The sequence below is a fragment of the Rattus norvegicus genome, chromosome 5 (assembly GCF_021556685.1).
Source record: "Rattus norvegicus strain SHRSP/BbbUtx chromosome 5, alternate assembly SHRSP_T2T, whole genome shotgun sequence".
Classification (NCBI taxonomy): Eukaryota; Metazoa; Chordata; class Mammalia; order Rodentia; family Muridae; genus Rattus; species Rattus norvegicus.
In genome coordinates, this window is record NC_141538.1 from 1493820 (window position 1) to 1512658 (window position 18839).

The window sequence follows — 18839 nt, forward strand, 5'->3', positions numbered from 1 at the left end:
CTATTGGGAACATACTGAATTCACCATGATACTTAGATTCCGTCCCTTAAAATGATGGTATATATCGAAAAGCACACTAATACAGGCATGTCCCATTGGGAACTCACTGAATTCGCCTAGGAATTTTGATTCCATTCGTTAAAATTTTTCTATATCCCGAACAGTCCACTTATTACTACTGCGGCCTATTGGGATCTAACCGAATTCACCATGTTACTCAGATTCGGCTCACCATATTTTGATAAATCTTTAAAAGTACACATATTACAAGGTCCTGCTACTGGGAACTAACTGAATTCACAAATATACACTGTTTCAGTTCGATAAAACGTTGCTCTATCTTGAATAACAAGCTTATTACATTGAATCCTATTGGGAACGTACTGAATTCACCAAGATACTTAGTTACCGTTCCTTAAAATGTTGCTCCTTATTGAAAAGCACATTCATACAAGCATGTCCCTGTGGGAACTCACTTAATTCGCCTAGAAATTTTGATTCCATTCGTGAAAATTTTTCTATATCCCGTACAGTCCACTTATTACTACTACGGCCTATTGGGAACTAACCGAATTCACCATGTTACTCAGATTCGGCCCACCATATTTTGATAAATCTTTAAAGTACACATATTACAAGGTCCTGCTACTGGGAACTAACTGAATTCACAAAGATACACTGTTTCAGTTCGTAAAAACGTTGCTCTATCTTGAATAACAAGTTTATTACATGCGAATCCTACTGGGAACCTACTGAATTCACCATGATACTTAGATTCCGTCCCTTAAAATGTTGCTATATATCGAAAAGCACACTAATACAAGCATGTCACATTGGGAACTCACTGAATTCGCCTAGAAATTTTGATTCCATTCGTGAAAATTTTTCTATATCCCGACAGTCCACTTATCACTACTCCGGCCTATTAGGAACTAACCGAAATCACCATGTTACTCAGATTCGGCTCACCAAATTTTGATAAATCTTAAAAAGTACACATATTACAAGAACCTGCTACTGGGAACTAAGTGAATTCACAAAGATACACTGTTTCAGTTCGTTAAAACGTTGCTCTATCTTGAATAACAAGCTTATTACATGGGATTCCTTTTGGGAACCTACTGAATTCACCATGGTACTTAGATTCCGTTCCTTAAAATGTTGCTCTATATTGAAAAGCACACTCATACAAGCATGCCCCATTGGGAACTCACTATATTCGCCTAGAAATTTTGATTCCATTCGTGAAAATTTTTCTATATCCCGAACAGTCCACTTATTACTACTGCGGCCTATGGGGATCTAACCGAATTCACCATGTTACGCAGATTCGGCTCACCATATTTTGATAAATCTTTAAAAGTACACATATTACAAGGGCCTGCTACTTGGAACTAACTGAATTCACAAAGATACACTGTTTCAGTTCGTAAAAACGTTGCTCTAACTTGAATAACAAGCTTATTACATGTGAATCCTATTGGGAACCTACTGAATTCACCATGATACTTAGATTCCGTCCCTTAAAATGTTGCTATATATTTAAAAGCACACTAATACAAGCATGTCCCATTGGGAACTCACTGAATTCGCCTAGAAATTTTGATTCCTTTCGTGAAAATTTTTCTATATCCCGACAGTCCACTTATTACTACTGCGGCCTATTGGGAACTAACCGAAATCACCATGTCACTCAGATTCGACTCAGGAAATTTTGATAAATCTTAAAAAGTACACATATTACAAGAACCTGCTACTGGGACCTAACTGAATTCACAAAGATACACTGTTTCAGTTCGTTAAAACTTTGCTCTATATTAATAACAAGCTTATTACATGGGAATCCTATTGGGAACATACTGAATTCACCATGATACTTAGATTCCGTCCCTTAAAATGATGGTATATATCGAAAAGCACACTAATACAAGCATGTCCCATTGGGAACTCACTGAATTCGCCTAGGAATTTTGATTCCATTCGTTAAAATTTTTCTATATCCCGAACAGTCCACTTATTACTACTGCGGCCTATTGGGAACTAACCGAATTCACCATGTTACTCTAATTCGGCTCACCATATTTTGATAAATCTTTAAAAGTACAGAAATTACAAGAGCCTGCTACTGGGAACTAACTGAATTCACAAAGAAACTGTGTTTCAGTTCGTTAGAAAGTTGCTCTATCTTGAATAACAAGCTTATTACATTGAATCCTATTGGGAACGTACTGAATTCACCAAGATACTTAGTTACCGTTCCTTAAAATGTTGCTCTTTATTGAAAAGCACATTCATACAAGCATGTCCCTGTGGGAACTCACTAAATTCGCCTAGAAATTTTGATTCCATTCGTGAAAATTTTTCTATTCCCGTACAGTCCACTTATTACTACTACGGCCTATTGGGAACTAACCGAATTCACCATGTTACTCAGATTCGGCCCACCATATTTTGATAAATCTTTAAAGTACACATATTACAAGGTCCTGCTACTGGGAACTAACTGAATTCACAAAGATACACTGTTTCAATTCGTAAAAACGTTGCTCTATCTTGAATAACAAGTTTATAACATGCGAATCCTATTGGGAACCTACTGAATTCACCATGATACTTAGATTCCGTCCCTTAAAATGTTGCTATATATCGAAAAGCACACTAATACAAGCATGTCACATTGGGAACTCACTGAATTCACCCAGAAATTTTGATTCCATTCGTGAAAATTTTTCTATATCCCGACAGTCCACCTATTACTACTGCGGCCTATTGGGAACTAACCGAATTCACCATGTTACTCAGATTCGGCTCACCAAATTTTGATAAATCTTAAAAAGTACACATATTACAAGAACCTGCTACTGGGAACTAAGTGAATTCACAAAGATACACTGTTTCACTTCGTTAAAACGTTGCTCTATCTTGAATAACAAGCTTATTACATGGGAATCCTATTGGGAACCTACTGAATTCACCATGGTACTTAGATTCCGTTCCTTAAAATGTTGCTCTATATTGAAAAGCACACTCATACAAGCATGTCCCATTGGGAACTCACTATATTCGCCTAGAAATTTTGATTCCATTCGTGAAAATTTTTCTATATCCCGAACAGTCCACTTATTACTACTGCGGCCTATGGGGATCTAACCGAATTCACCATGTTACTCAGATTCGGCTCACCATATTTTGATAAATCTTTAAAAGTACACATATTACAAGGGCCTGCTACTTGGAACTAACTGAATTCACAAAGATACACTGTTTCAGTTCGTAAAAACGTTGCTCTATCTTGAATAACAAGCTTATTACATGTGAATCCTATTGGGAACCTACTGAATTCACCATGATACTTAGATTCCGTCCCTTAAAATGTTGCTATATATCTAAAAGCACACTAATACAAGCATGTCCCATTGGGAACTCACTGAATTCGCCTAGAAATTTTGATTCCTTTCGTGAAAATTTTTCTATATCCCGACAGTCCACTTATTACTACTGCGGCCTTGGGAACTAACCGAAATCACCATGTCACTCAGATTCGACTCAGGAAATTTTGATAAATCTTAAAAAGTACACATATTACAAGAACCTGCTACTGGGAACTAACTGAATTCACAAAGATGCACTGTTTCAGTTCGTTAAAACTTTGCTCTATATTAATAAAAAGCTTATTACATGGGAATCCTATTGGGAACATACTGAATTCACCATGATACTTAGATTCCGTCCCTTAAAATGATGGTATATATCGAAAAGCACACTAATACAAGCATGTCCCATTGGGAACTCACTGAATTCGCCTAGGAATTTTGATTCCATTCGTTAAAATTTTTCTATATCCCGAACAGTCCACTTATTACTACTGCGGCCTATTGGGAACTAACCGAATTTACCATGTTACTCTAATTCGGCTCACCATATTTTGATAAATTTTTAAAAGTACAGAAATTACAAGAGCCTGCTACTGGGAACTAACTGAATTCACAAAGAAACAGTGTTTCAGTTCATTAGAAAGTTGCTCTATCTTGAATAACAAGCTTATTACATTGAATCCTATTGGGAACGTACTGAATTCACCAAGATACTTAGTTACCGTTCCTTAAAATGTTGCTCCTTATTGAAAAGCACATTCATACAAGCATGTCCCTGTGGGAACTCACTTAATTCGCCTAGAAATTTTGATTCCATTCGTGAAAATTTTTCTATATCCCGTACAGTCCACCTATTACTACTACGGCCTATTGGGAACTAACCGAATTCACCATGTTACTCAGATTCGGCCCACCATATTTTGATAAATCTTTAAAGTACACATATTACAAGGTCCTGCTACTGGGAACTAACTGAATTCACAAAGATACACTGTTTCAGTTCGTAAAAACGTTGCTCTATCTTGAATAACAAGTTTATTACATGCGAATCCTATTGGGAACCTACTGAATTCACCATGATACTTAGATTCCGTCCCTTAAAATGTTTCTATATATCGAAAAGCACACTAATACAAGCATGTCACATTGGGAACTCACTGAATTCGCCTAGAAATTTTGATTCCATTCGTGAAAATTTTTCTATATCCCGACAGTCCACTTATTACTACTGCGGCCTATTGGGAACTAACCGAATTCACCATGTTACTCAGATTCGGCTCACCAAATTTTGATAAATCTTAAAAAGACACATATTAAAAGAACCTGCTACTGGGAACTAAGTGAATTCACAAAGATACACTGTTTCAGTTCGTTAAAACGTTGCTCTTTCTTGAATAACAAGCTTATTACATGGGATTCCTATTGGGAACCTACTGAATTCACCATGGTACTTAGATTCCGTTCCTTAAAATGTTGCTCTATATTGAAAAGCACACTCATACAAGCATGCCCCATTGGGAACTCACTATATTCGCCTAGAAATTTTGATTCCATTCGTGAAAATTTTTCTATATCCCGAACAGTCCACTTATTACTACTGCGGCCTATGGGGATCTAACGGAATTCACCATGTTACTCAGATTCGGCTCACCATATTTTGATAAATCTTTAAAAGTACACATATTACAAGGGCCTGCTATTTGGAACTAACTGAATTCACAAAGATACACTGTTTCAGTTCGTAAAAACGTTGCTCTATCTTGAATAACAAGCTTATTACATGTGAATCCTATTGGGAACCTACTGAATTCACCATGATACTTAGATTCCGTCCCTTAAAATGTTGCTATATATCTAAAAGCACACTAATACAAGCATGTCCCATTGGGAACTCACTGAATTCGCCTAGAAATTTTGATTCCTTTCGTGAAAATTTTTCTATATCCCGACAGTCCACTTATTACTACTGCGGCCTATTGGGAACTAACCGAAATCACCATGTCACTCAGATTCGACTCAGGAAATTTTGATAAATCTTAAAAAGTACACATATTACAAGAACCTGCTACTGGGACCTAACTGAATTCACAAAGATACACTGTTTCAGTTCGTTAAAACTTTGCTCTATATTAACAACAAGCTTATTACATGGGAATCCTATTGGGAACCTACTGAATTCACCATGATACTTAGATTCCGTCCCTTAAAATGATGGTATATATCGAAAAGCACACTAATACAGGCATGTCCCATTGGGAACTCACTGAATTCGCCTAGGAATTTTGATTCCATTCGTTAAAATTTTTCTATATCCCGAACAGTCCACTTATTACTACTGCGGCCTATTGGGATCTAACCGAATTCACCATGTTACTCAGATTCGGCTCACCATATTTTGATAAATCTTTAAAAGTACACATATTACAAGGTCCTGCTACTGGGAACTAACTGAATTCACAAATATACACTGTTTCAGTTCGATAAAACGTTGCTCTATCTTGAATAACAAGCTTATTACATTGAATCCTATTGGGAACGTACTGAATTCACCAAGATACTTAGTTACCGTTCCTTAAAATGTTGCTCCTTATTGAAAAGCACATTCATACAAGCATGTCCCTGTGGGAACTCACTTAATTCGCCTAGAAATTTTGATTCCATTCGTGAAAATTTTTCTATATCCCGTACAGTCCACTTATTACTACTACGGCCTATTGGGAACTAACCGAATTCACCATGTTACTCAGATTCGGCCCACCATATTTTGATAAATCTTTAAAGTACACATATTACAAGGTCCTGCTACTGGGAACTAACTGAATTCACAAAGATACACTGTTTCAGGCCGTAAAAACGTTGCTCTATCTTGAATAACAAGTTTATTACATGCGAATCCTACTGGGAACCTACTGAATTCACCATGATACTTAGATTCCGTCCCTTAAAATGTTTCTATATATCGAAAAGCACACTAATACAAGCATGTCACATTGGGAACTCACTGAATTCTCCTAGAAATTTTGATTCCATTCGTGAAAATTTTTCTATATCCCGACAGTCCACTTATTACTACTGCGGCCTATTGGGAACTAACCGAATTCACCATGTTACTCAGATTCGGCTCACCAAATTTTGATAAATCTTAAAAAGTACACATATTACAAGAACCTGCTACTGGGAACTAAGTGAATTCACAAAGATACACTGTTTCAGTTCGTTAAAACGTTGCTCTATCTTGAATAACAAGCTTATTACATGGGATTCCTATTGGGAACCTACTGAATTCACCATGGTACTTAGATTCCGTTCCTTAAAATGTTGCTCTATATTGAAAAGCACACTCATACAAGCATGCCCCATTGGGAACTCACTATATTCGCCTAGAAATTTTGATTCCATTCGTGAAAATTTTTCTATATCCCGAACAGTCCACTTATTACTACTGCGGCCTATGGGGATCTAACGGAATTCACCATGTTACTCAGATTCGGCTCACCATATTTTGATAAATCTTTAAAAGTACACATATTACAAGGGCCTGCTATTTGGAACTAACTGAATTCACAAAGATACACTGTTTCAGTTCGTAAAAACGTTGCTCTATCTTGAATAACAAGCTTATTACATGTGAATCCTATTGGGAACCTACTGAATTCACCATGATACTTAGATTCCGTCCCTTAAAATGTTGCTATATATCTAAAAGCACACTAATACAAGCATGTCCCATTGGGAACTCACTGAATTCGCCTAGAAATTTTGATTCCTTTCGTGAAAATTTTTCTATATCCCGACAGTCCACTTATTACTACTGCGGCCTATTGGGAACTAACCGAAATCACCATGTCACTCAGATTCGACTCAGGAAATTTTGATAAATCTTAAAAAGTACACATATTACAAGAACCTGCTACTGGGACCTAACTGAATTCACAAAGATACACTGTTTCAGTTCGTTAAAACTTTGCTCTATATTAACAACAAGCTTATTACATGGGAATCCTATTGGGAACCTACTGAATTCACCATGATACTTAGATTCCGTCCCTTAAAATGATGGTATATATCGAAAAGCACACTAATACAGGCATGTCCCATTGGGAACTCACTGAATTCGCCTAGGAATTTTGATTCCATTCGTTAAAATTTTTCTATATCCCGAACAGTCCACTTATTACTACTGCGGCCTATTGGGATCTAACCGAATTCACCATGTTACTCAGATTCGGCTCACCATATTTTGATAAATCTTTAAAAGTACACATATTACAAGGTCCTGCTACTGGGAACTAACTGAATTCACAAATATACACTGTTTCAGTTCGATAAAACGTTGCTCTATCTTGAATAACAAGCTTATTACATTGAATCCTATTGGGAACGTACTGAATTCACCAAGATACTTAGTTACCGTTCCTTAAAATGTTGCTCCTTATTGAAAAGCACATTCATACAAGCATGTCCCTGTGGGAACTCACTTAATTCGCCTAGAAATTTTGATTCCATTCGTGAAAATTTTTCTATATCCCGTACAGTCCACTTATTACTACTACGGCCTATTGGGAACTAACCGAATTCACCATGTTACTCAGATTCGGCCCACCATATTTTGATAAATCTTTAAAGTACACATATTACAAGGTCCTGCTACTGGGAACTAACTGAATTCACAAAGATACACTGTTTCAGTTCGTAAAAACGTTGCTCTATCTTGAATAACAAGTTTATTACATGCGAATCCTACTGGGAACCTACTGAATTCACCATGATACTTAGATTCCGTCCCTTAAAATGTTGCTATATATCGAAAAGCACACTAATACAAGCATGTCACATTGGGAACTCACTGAATTCGCCTAGAAATTTTGATTCCATTCGTGAAAATTTTTCTATATCCCGACAGTCCACTTATCACTACTCCGGCCTATTAGGAACTAACCGAAATCACCATGTTACTCAGATTCGGCTCACCAAATTTTGATAAATCTTAAAAAGTACACATATTACAAGAACCTGCTACTGGGAACTAAGTGAATTCACAAAGATACACTGTTTCAGTTCGTTAAAACGTTGCTCTATCTTGAATAACAAGCTTATTACATGGGATTCCTTTTGGGAACCTACTGAATTCACCATGGTACTTAGATTCCGTTCCTTAAAATGTTGCTCTATATTGAAAAGCACACTCATACAAGCATGCCCCATTGGGAACTCACTATATTCGCCTAGAAATTTTGATTCCATTCGTGAAAATTTTTCTATATCCCGAACAGTCCACTTATTACTACTGCGGCCTATGGGGATCTAACCGAATTCACCATGTTACTCAGATTCGGCTCACCATATTTTGATAAATCTTTAAAAGTACACATATTACAAGGGCCTGCTACTTGGAACTAACTGAATTCACAAAGATACACTGTTTCAGTTCGTAAAAACGTTGCTCTAACTTGAATAACAAGCTTATTACATGTGAATCCTATTGGGAACCTACTGAATTCACCATGATACTTAGATTCCGTCCCTTAAAATGTTGCTATATATTTAAAAGCACACTAATACAAGCATGTCCCATTGGGAACTCACTGAATTCGCCTAGAAATTTTGATTCCTTTCGTGAAAATTTTTCTATATCCCGACAGTCCACTTATTACTACTGCGGCCTATTGGGAACTAACCGAAATCACCATGTCACTCAGATTCGACTCAGGAAATTTTGATAAATCTTAAAAAGTACACATATTACAAGAACCTGCTACTGGGACCTAACTGAATTCACAAAGATACACTGTTTCAGTTCGTTAAAACTTTGCTCTATATTAATAACAAGCTTATTACATGGGAATCCTATTGGGAACATACTGAATTCACCATGATACTTAGATTCCGTCCCTTAAAATGATGGTATATATCGAAAAGCACACTAATACAAGCATGTCCCATTGGGAACTCACTGAATTCGCCTAGGAATTTTGATTCCATTCGTTAAAATTTTTCTATATCCCGAACAGTCCACTTATTACTACTGCGGCCTATTGGGAACTAACCGAATTCACCATGTTACTCTAATTCGGCTCACCATATTTTGATAAATCTTTAAAAGTACAGAAATTACAAGAGCCTGCTACTGGGAACTAACTGAATTCACAAAGAAACTGTGTTTCAGTTCGTTAGAAAGTTGCTCTATCTTGAATAACAAGCTTATTACATTGAATCCTATTGGGAACGTACTGAATTCACCAAGATACTTAGTTACCGTTCCTTAAAATGTTGCTCTTTATTGAAAAGCACATTCATACAAGCATGTCCCTGTGGGAACTCACTAAATTCGCCTAGAAATTTTGATTCCATTCGTGAAAATTTTTCTATATCCCGTACAGTCCACTTATTACTACTACGGCCTATTGGGAACTAACCGAATTCACCATGATACTCAGATTCGGCCCACCATATTTTGATAAATCTTTAAAGTACACATATTACAAGGTCCTGCTACTGGGAACTAACTGAATTCACAAAGATACACTGTTTCAGTTCGTAAAAACGTTGCTCTATCTTGAATAACAAGTTTATTACATGCGAATCCTATTGGGAACCTACTGAATTCACCATGATACTTAGATTCCGTCCCTTAAAATGTTTCTATATATCGAAAAGCACACTAATACAAGCATGTCACATTGGGAACTCACTGAATTCTCCTAGAAATTTTGATTCCATTCGTGAAAATTTTTCTATATCCCGACAGTCCACTTATTACTACTGCGGCCTATTGGGAACTAACCGAATTCACCATGTTACTCAGATTCGGCTCACCAAATTTTGATAAATCTTAAAAAGTACACATATTACAAGAACCTGCTACTGGGAACTAAGTGAATTCACAAAGATACACTGTTTCAGTTCGTTAAAACGTTGCTCTTTCTTGAATAACAAGCTTATTACATGGGATTCCTATTGGGAACCTACTGAATTCACCATGGTACTTAGATTCCGTTCCTTAAAATGTTGCTCTATATTGAAAAGCACACTCATACAAGCATGCCCCATTGGGAACTCACTATATTCGCCTAGAAATTTTGATTCCATTCGTGAAAATTTTTCTATATCCCGAACAGTCCACTTATTACTACTGCGGCCTATGGGGATCTAACGGAATTCACCATGTTACTCAGATTCGGCTCACCATATTTTGATAAATCTTTAAAAGTACACATATTACAAGGGCCTGCTATTTGGAACTAACTGAATTCACAAAGATACACTGTTTCAGTTCGTAAAAACGTTGCTCTATCTTGAATAACAAGCTTATTACATGTGAATCCTATTGGGAACCTACTGAATTCACCATGATACTTAGATTCCGTCCCTTAAAATGTTGCTATATATCTAAAAGCACACTAATACAAGCATGTCCCATTGGGAACTCACTGAATTCGCCTAGAAATTTTGATTCCTTTCGTGAAAATTTTTCTATATCCCGACAGTCCACTTATTACTACTGCGGCCTATTGGGAACTAACCGAAATCACCATTTCACTCAGATTCGACTCAGGAAATTTTGATAAATCTTAAAAAGTACACATATTACAAGAACCTGCTACTGGGACCTAACTGAATTCACAAAGATACACTGTTTCAGTTCGTTAAAACTTTGCTCTATATTAACAACAAGCTTATTACATGGGAATCCTATTGGGAACCTACTGAATTCACCATGATACTTAGATTCCGTCCCTTAAAATGATGGTATATATCGAAAAGCACACTAATACAGGCATGTCCCATTGGGAACTCACTGAATTCGCCTAGGAATTTTGATTCCATTCGTTAAAATTTTTCTATATCCCGAACAGTCCACTTATTACTACTGCGGCCTATTGGGATCTAACCGAATTCACCATGTTACTCAGATTCGGCTCACCATATTTTGATAAATCTTTAAAAGTACACATATTACAAGGTCCTGCTACTGGGAACTAACTGAATTCACAAATATACACTGTTTCAGTTCGATAAAACGTTGCTCTATCTTGAATAACAAGCTTATTACATTGAATCCTATTGGGAACGTACTGAATTCACCAAGATACTTAGTTACCGTTCCTTAAAATGTTGCTCCTTATTGAAAAGCACATTCATACAAGCATGTCCCTGTGGGAACTCACTTAATTCGCCTAGAAATTTTGATTCCATTCGTGAAAATTTTTCTATATCCCGTACAGTCCACTTATTACTACTACGGCCTATTGGGAACTAACCGAATTCACCATGTTACTCAGATTCGGCCCACCATATTTTGATAAATCTTTAAAGTACACATATTACAAGGTCCTGCTACTGGGAACTAACTGAATTCACAAAGATACACTGTTTCAGTTCGTAAAAACGTTGCTCTATCTTGAATAACAAGTTTATTACATGCGAATCCTACTGGGAACCTACTGAATTCACCATGATACTTAGATTCCGTCCCTTAAAATGTTGCTATATATCGAAAAGCACACTAATACAAGCATGTCACATTGGGAACTCACTGAATTCGCCTAGAAATTTTGATTCCATTCGTGAAAATTTTTCTATATCCCGACAGTCCACTTATCACTACTCCGGCCTATTAGGAACTAACCGAAATCACCATGTTACTCAGATTCGGCTCACCAAATTTTGATAAATCTTAAAAAGTACACATATTACAAGAACCTGCTACTGGGAACTAAGTGAATTCACAAAGATACACTGTTTCAGTTCGTTAAAACGTTGCTCTATCTTGAATAACAAGCTTATTACATGGGATTCCTTTTGGGAACCTACTGAATTCACCATGGTACTTAGATTCCGTTCCTTAAAATGTTGCTCTATATTGAAAAGCACACTCATACAAGCATGCCCCATTGGGAACTCACTATATTCGCCTAGAAATTTTGATTCCATTCGTGAAAATTTTTCTATATCCCGAACAGTCCACTTATTACTACTGCGGCCTATGGGGATCTAACCGAATTCACCATGTTACTCAGATTCGGCTCACCATATTTTGATAAATGTTTAAAAGTACACATATTACAAGGGCCTGCTACTTGGAACTAACTGAATTCACAAAGATACACTGTTTCAGTTCGTAAAAACGTTGCTCTAACTTGAATAACAAGCTTATTACATGTGAATCCTATTGGGAACCTACTGAATTCACCATGATACTTAGATTCCGTCCCTTAAAATGTTGCTATATATTTAAAAGCACACTAATACAAGCATGTCCCATTGGGAACTCACTGAATTCGCCTAGAAATTTTGATTCCTTTCGTGAAAATTTTTCTATATCCCGACAGTCCACTTATTACTACTGCGGCCTATTGGGAACTAACCGAAATCACCATGTCACTCAGATTCGACTCAGGAAATTTTGATAAATCTTAAAAAGTACACATATTACAAGAACCTGCTACTGGGACCTAACTGAATTCACAAAGATACACTGTTTCAGTTCGTTAAAACTTTGCTCTATATTAATAACAAGCTTATTACATGGGAATCCTATTGGGAACATACTGAATTCACCATGATACTTAGATTCCGTCCCTTAAAATGATGGTATATATCGAAAAGCACACTAATACAAGCATGTCCCATTGGGAACTCACTGAATTCGCCTAGGAATTTTGATTCCATTCGTTAAAATTTTTCTATATCCCGAACAGTCCACTTATTACTACTGCGGCCTATTGGGAACTAACCGAATTCACCATGTTACTCTAATTCGGCTCACCATATTTTGATAAATCTTTAAAAGTACAGAAATTACAAGAGCCTGCTACTGGGAACTAACTGAATTCACAAAGAAACTGTGTTTCAGTTCGTTAGAAAGTTGCTCTATCTTGAATAACAAGCTTATTACATTGAATCCTATTGGGAACGTACTGAATTCACCAAGATACTTAGTTACCGTTCCTTAAAATGTTGCTCTTTATTGAAAAGCACATTCATACAAGCATGTCCCTGTGGGAACTCACTAAATTCGCCTAGAAATTTTGATTCCATTCGTGAAAATTTTTCTATTCCCGTACAGTCCACTTATTACTACTACGGCCTATTGGGAACTAACCGAATTCACCATGTTACTCAGATTCGGCCCACCATATTTTGATAAATCTTTAAAGTACACATATTACAAGGTCCTGCTACTGGGAACTAACTGAATTCACAAAGATACACTGTTTCAGTTCGTAAAAACGTTGCTCTATCTTGAATAACAAGTTTATTACATGCGAATCCTACTGGGAACCTACTGAATTCACCATGATACTTAGATTCCGTCCCTTAAAATGTTTCTATATATCGAAAAGCACACTAATACAAGCATGTCACATTGGGAACTCACTGAATTCTCCTAGAAATTTTGATTCCATTCGTGAAAATTTTTCTATATCCCGACAGTCCACTTATTACTACTGCGGCCTATTGGGAACTAACCGAATTCACCATGTTACTCAGATTCGGCTCACCAAATTTTGATAAATCTTAAAAAGTACACATATTACAAGAACCTGCTACTGGGAACTAAGTGAATTCACAAAGATACACTGTTTCAGTTCGTTAAAACGTTGCTCTTTCTTGAATAACAAGCTTATTACATGGGATTCCTATTGGGAACCTACTGAATTCACCATGGTACTTAGATTCCGTTCCTTAAAATGTTGCTCTATATTGAAAAGCACACTCATACAAGCATGCCCCATTGGGAACTCACTATATTCGCCTAGAAATTTTGATTCCATTCGTGAAAATTTTTCTATATCCCGAACAGTCCACTTATTACTACTGCGGCCTATGGGGATCTAACGGAATTCACCATGTTACTCAGATTCGGCTCACCATATTTTGATAAATCTTTAAAAGTACACATATTACAAGGGCCTGCTATTTGGAACTAACTGAATTCACAAAGATACACTGTTTCAGTTCGTAAAAACGTTGCTCTATCTTGAATAACAAGCTTATTACATGTGAATCCTATTTGGAACCTACTGAATTCACCATGATACTTAGATTCCGTCCCTTAAAATGTTGCTATATATCTAAAAGCACACTAATACAAGCATGTCCCATTGGGAACTCACTGAATTCGCCTAGAAATTTTGATTCCTTTCGTGAAAATTTTTCTATATCCCGACAGTCCACTTATTACTACTGCGGCCTATTGGGAACTAACCGAAATCACCATGTCACTCAGATTCGACTCAGGAAATTTTGATAAATCTTAAAAAGTACACATATTACAAGAACCTGCTACTGGGACCTAACTGAATTCACAAAGATACACTGTTTCAGTTCGTTAAAACTTTGCTCTATATTAACAACAAGCTTATTACATGGGAATCCTATTGGGAACCTACTGAATTCACCATGATACTTAGATTCCGTCCCTTAAAATGATGGTATATATCGAAAAGCACACTAATACAGGCATGTCCCATTGGGAACTCACTGAATTCGCCTAGGAATTTTGATTCCATTCGTTAAAATTTTTCTATATCCCGAACAGTCCACTTATTACTACTGCGGCCTATTGGGATCTAACCGAATTCACCATGTTACTCAGATTCGGCTCACCATATTTTGATAAATCTTTAAAAGTACACATATTACAAGGTCCTGCTACTGGGAACTAACTGAATTCACAAATATACACTGTTTCAGTTCGATAAAACGTTGCTCTATCTTGAATAACAAGCTTATTACATTGAATCCTATTGGGAACGTACTGAATTCACCAAGATACTTAGTTACCGTTCCTTAAAATGTTGCTCCTTATTGAAAAGCACATTCATACAAGCATGTCCCTGTGGGAACTCACTTAATTCGCCTAGAAATTTTGATTCCATTCGTGAAAATTTTTCTATATCCCGTACAGTCCACTTATTACTACTACGGCCTATTGGGAACTAAACGAATTCACCATGTTACTCAGATTCGGCCCACCATATTTTGATAAATCTTTAAAGTACACATATTACAAGGTCCTGCTACTGGGAACTAACTGAATTCACAAAGATACACTGTTTCAGTTCGTAAAAACGTTGCTCTATCTTGAATAACAAGTTTATTACATGCGAATCCTACTGGGAACCTACTGAATTCACCATGATACTTAGATTCCGTCCCTTAAAATGTTGCTATATATCGAAAAGCACACTAATACAAGCATGTCACATTGGGAACTCACTGAATTCGCCTAGAAATTTTGATTCCATTCGTGAAAATTTTTCTATATCCCGACAGTCCACTTATCACTACTCCGGCCTATTAGGAACTAACCGAAATCACCATGTTACTCAGATTCGGCTCACCAAATTTTGATAAATCTTAAAAAGTACACATATTACAAGAACCTGCTACTGGGAACTAAGTGAATTCACAAAGATACACTGTTTCAGTTCGTTAAAACGTTGCTCTATCTTGAATAACAAGCTTATTACATGGGATTCCTTTTGGGAACCTACTGAATTCACCATGGTACTTAGATTCCGTTCCTTAAAATGTTGCTCTATATTGAAAAGCACACTCATACAAGCATGCCCTATTGGGAACTCACTATATTCGCCTAGAAATTTTGATTCCATTCGTGAAAATTTTTCTATATCCCGAACAGTCCACTTATTACTACTGCGGCCTATGGGGATCTAACCGAATTCACCATGTTACTCAGATTCGGCTCACCATATTTTGATAAATCTTTAAAAGTACACATATTACAAGGGCCTGCTACTTGGAACTAACTGAATTCACAAAGATACACTGTTTCAGTTCGTAAAAACGTTGCTCTATCTTGAATAACAAGCTTATTACATGTGAATCCTATTGGAAACCTACTGAATTCACCATGATACTTAGATTCCGTCCCTTAAAATGTTGCTATATATCTAAAAGCACACTAATACAAGCATGTCCCATTGGGAACTCACTGAATTCGCCTAGAAATTTTGATTCCTTTCGTGAAAATTTTTCTATATCCCGACAGTCCACTTATTACTACTGCGGCCTATTGGGAACTAACCGAAATCACCATGTCACTCAGATTCGACTCAGGAAATTTTGATAAATCTTAAAAAGTACACATATTACAAGAACCTGCTACTGGGACCTAACTGAATTCACAAAGATACACTGTTTCAGTTCGTTAAAACTTTGCTCTATATTAATAACAAGCTTATTACATGGGAATCCTATTGGGAACATACTGAATTCACCATGATACTTAGATTCCGTCCCTTAAAATGATGGTATATATCGAAAAGCACACTAATACAAGCATGTCCCATTGGGAACTCACTGAATTCGCCTAGGAATTTTGATTCCATTCGTTAAAATTTTTCTATATCCCGAACAGTCCACTTATTACTACTGCGGCCTATTGGGAACTAACCGAATTCACCATGTTACTCTAATTCGGCTCACCATATTTTGATAAATCTTTAAAAGTACAGAAATTACAAGAGCCTGCTACTGGGAACTAACTGAATTCACAAAGAAACTGTGTTTCAGTTCGTTAGAAAGTTGCTCTATCTTGAATAACAAGCTTATTACATTGAATCCTATTGGGAACGTACTGAATTCACCAAGATACTTAGTTACCCTTCCTTAAAATGTTGCTCTTTATTGAAAAGCACATTCATACAAGCATGTCCCTGTGGGAACTCACTTAATTCGCCTAGAAATTTTGATTCCATTCGTGAACATTTTTCTATATCCCGTATAGTCCACTTATTACTACTACGGCCTATTGGGAACTAACCGAATTCACCATGTTACTCAGATTCGGCCCACCATATTTTGATAAATCTTTAAAGTACACATATTACAAGGTCCTGCTACTGGGAACTAACTGAATTCACAAAGATACACCGTTTCAATTCGTAAAAACGTTGCTCTATCTTGAATAACAAGTTTATAACATGCGAATCCTATTGGGAACCTACTGAATTCACCATGATACTTAGATTCCGTCCCTTAAAATGTTGCTATATATCGAAAAGCACACTAATACAAGCATGTCACATTGGGAACTCACTGAATTCGCCTAGAAATTTTGATTCCATTCGTGAAAATTTTTCTATATCCCGACAGTCCACTTATTACTACTGCGGCCTATTGGGAACTAACCGAATTCACCATGTTACTAAGATTCGGCTCACCAAATTTTGATAAATCTTAAAAAGTACACATATTACAAGAACCTGCTACTGGGAACTAAGTGAATTCACAAAGATACACTGTTTCAGTTCGTTAAAACGTTGCTCTATCTTGAATAACAAGCTTATTACATGGGAATCCTATTGGGAACCTACTGAATTCACCATGGTACTTAGATTCCGTTCCTTAAAATGTTGCTCTATATTGAAAAGCACACTCATACAAGCATGTCCCATTGGGAACTCACTATATTCGCCTAGAAATTTTGATTCCATTCCTGAAAATTTTTCTATATCCCGAACAGTCCACTTATTACTACTGCGGCCTATGGGGATCTAACGGAATTCACCATGTTACTCAGATTCGGCTCACCATATTTTGATAAATCTTTAAAAGTACACATATTACAAGGGCCTGCTACTTGGAACTAACTGAATTCACAAAGATACACTGTTTCAGTTCGTAAAAACGTTGCTCTATCTTGAATAACAAGCTTATTACATGTGATTCCTAATGGGAACCTACTGAATTCACCATGATACTTAGATTCCGTCCCTTAAAATGTTGCTATATATCTAAAAGCACACTAATACAAGCATGTCCCATTGGGAACTCACTGAATTCGCCTAGTTATTTTGATTCCTTTCGTGAAAATTTTTCTATATCCCGACAGTCCACTTATTACTACTGCGGCCTATTGGGAACTAACCGAAATCACCATGTCACTCAGATTCGACTCAGGAAATTTTGATAAATCTTAAAAAGTACACATATTACAAGAACCTGCTACTGGGAACTAACTGAATTCACAAAGATGCACTGTTTCAGTTCGTTAAAACTTTTCTCTATATTAATAACAAGCTTATTACATGGGAATCCTATTGGGAACATACTGAATTCACCATGATACTTAGATTCTGTCCCTTAAAATGATGGTATATATCGAAAAGCACACTAATACAAGCATGTCCCATTGGGAACTCACTGAATTCGCCTAGGAATTTTGATTCCATTCGTTAAAATTTTTCTATATCCCGAACAGTCCACTTATTACTACTGCGGCCTATTGGGAACTAACCGAATTCACCATGTTACTCTAATTCGGCTCACCATATTTTGATAAATATTTAAAAGTACAGAAACTACAAGAGCCTGCTAGTGGGAACTAACTGAATTCACAAAGAAACAGTGTTTCAGTTCGTTAGAAAGGTGCTCTATCTTGAATAACAAGCTTATTACATTGAATCCTATTGGGAACGTACTGAATTCACC

The 18839-nt window shown here is 36.5% G+C and overlaps 1 pseudogene; it reads left to right on the forward strand.

Annotated features, from left to right (window-relative positions):
- Window positions 1-18839, forward strand: part of LOC148005534 (polyubiquitin-C-like) — a 1830776-nt pseudogene that overhangs the window by 1346505 nt on the left and 465432 nt on the right.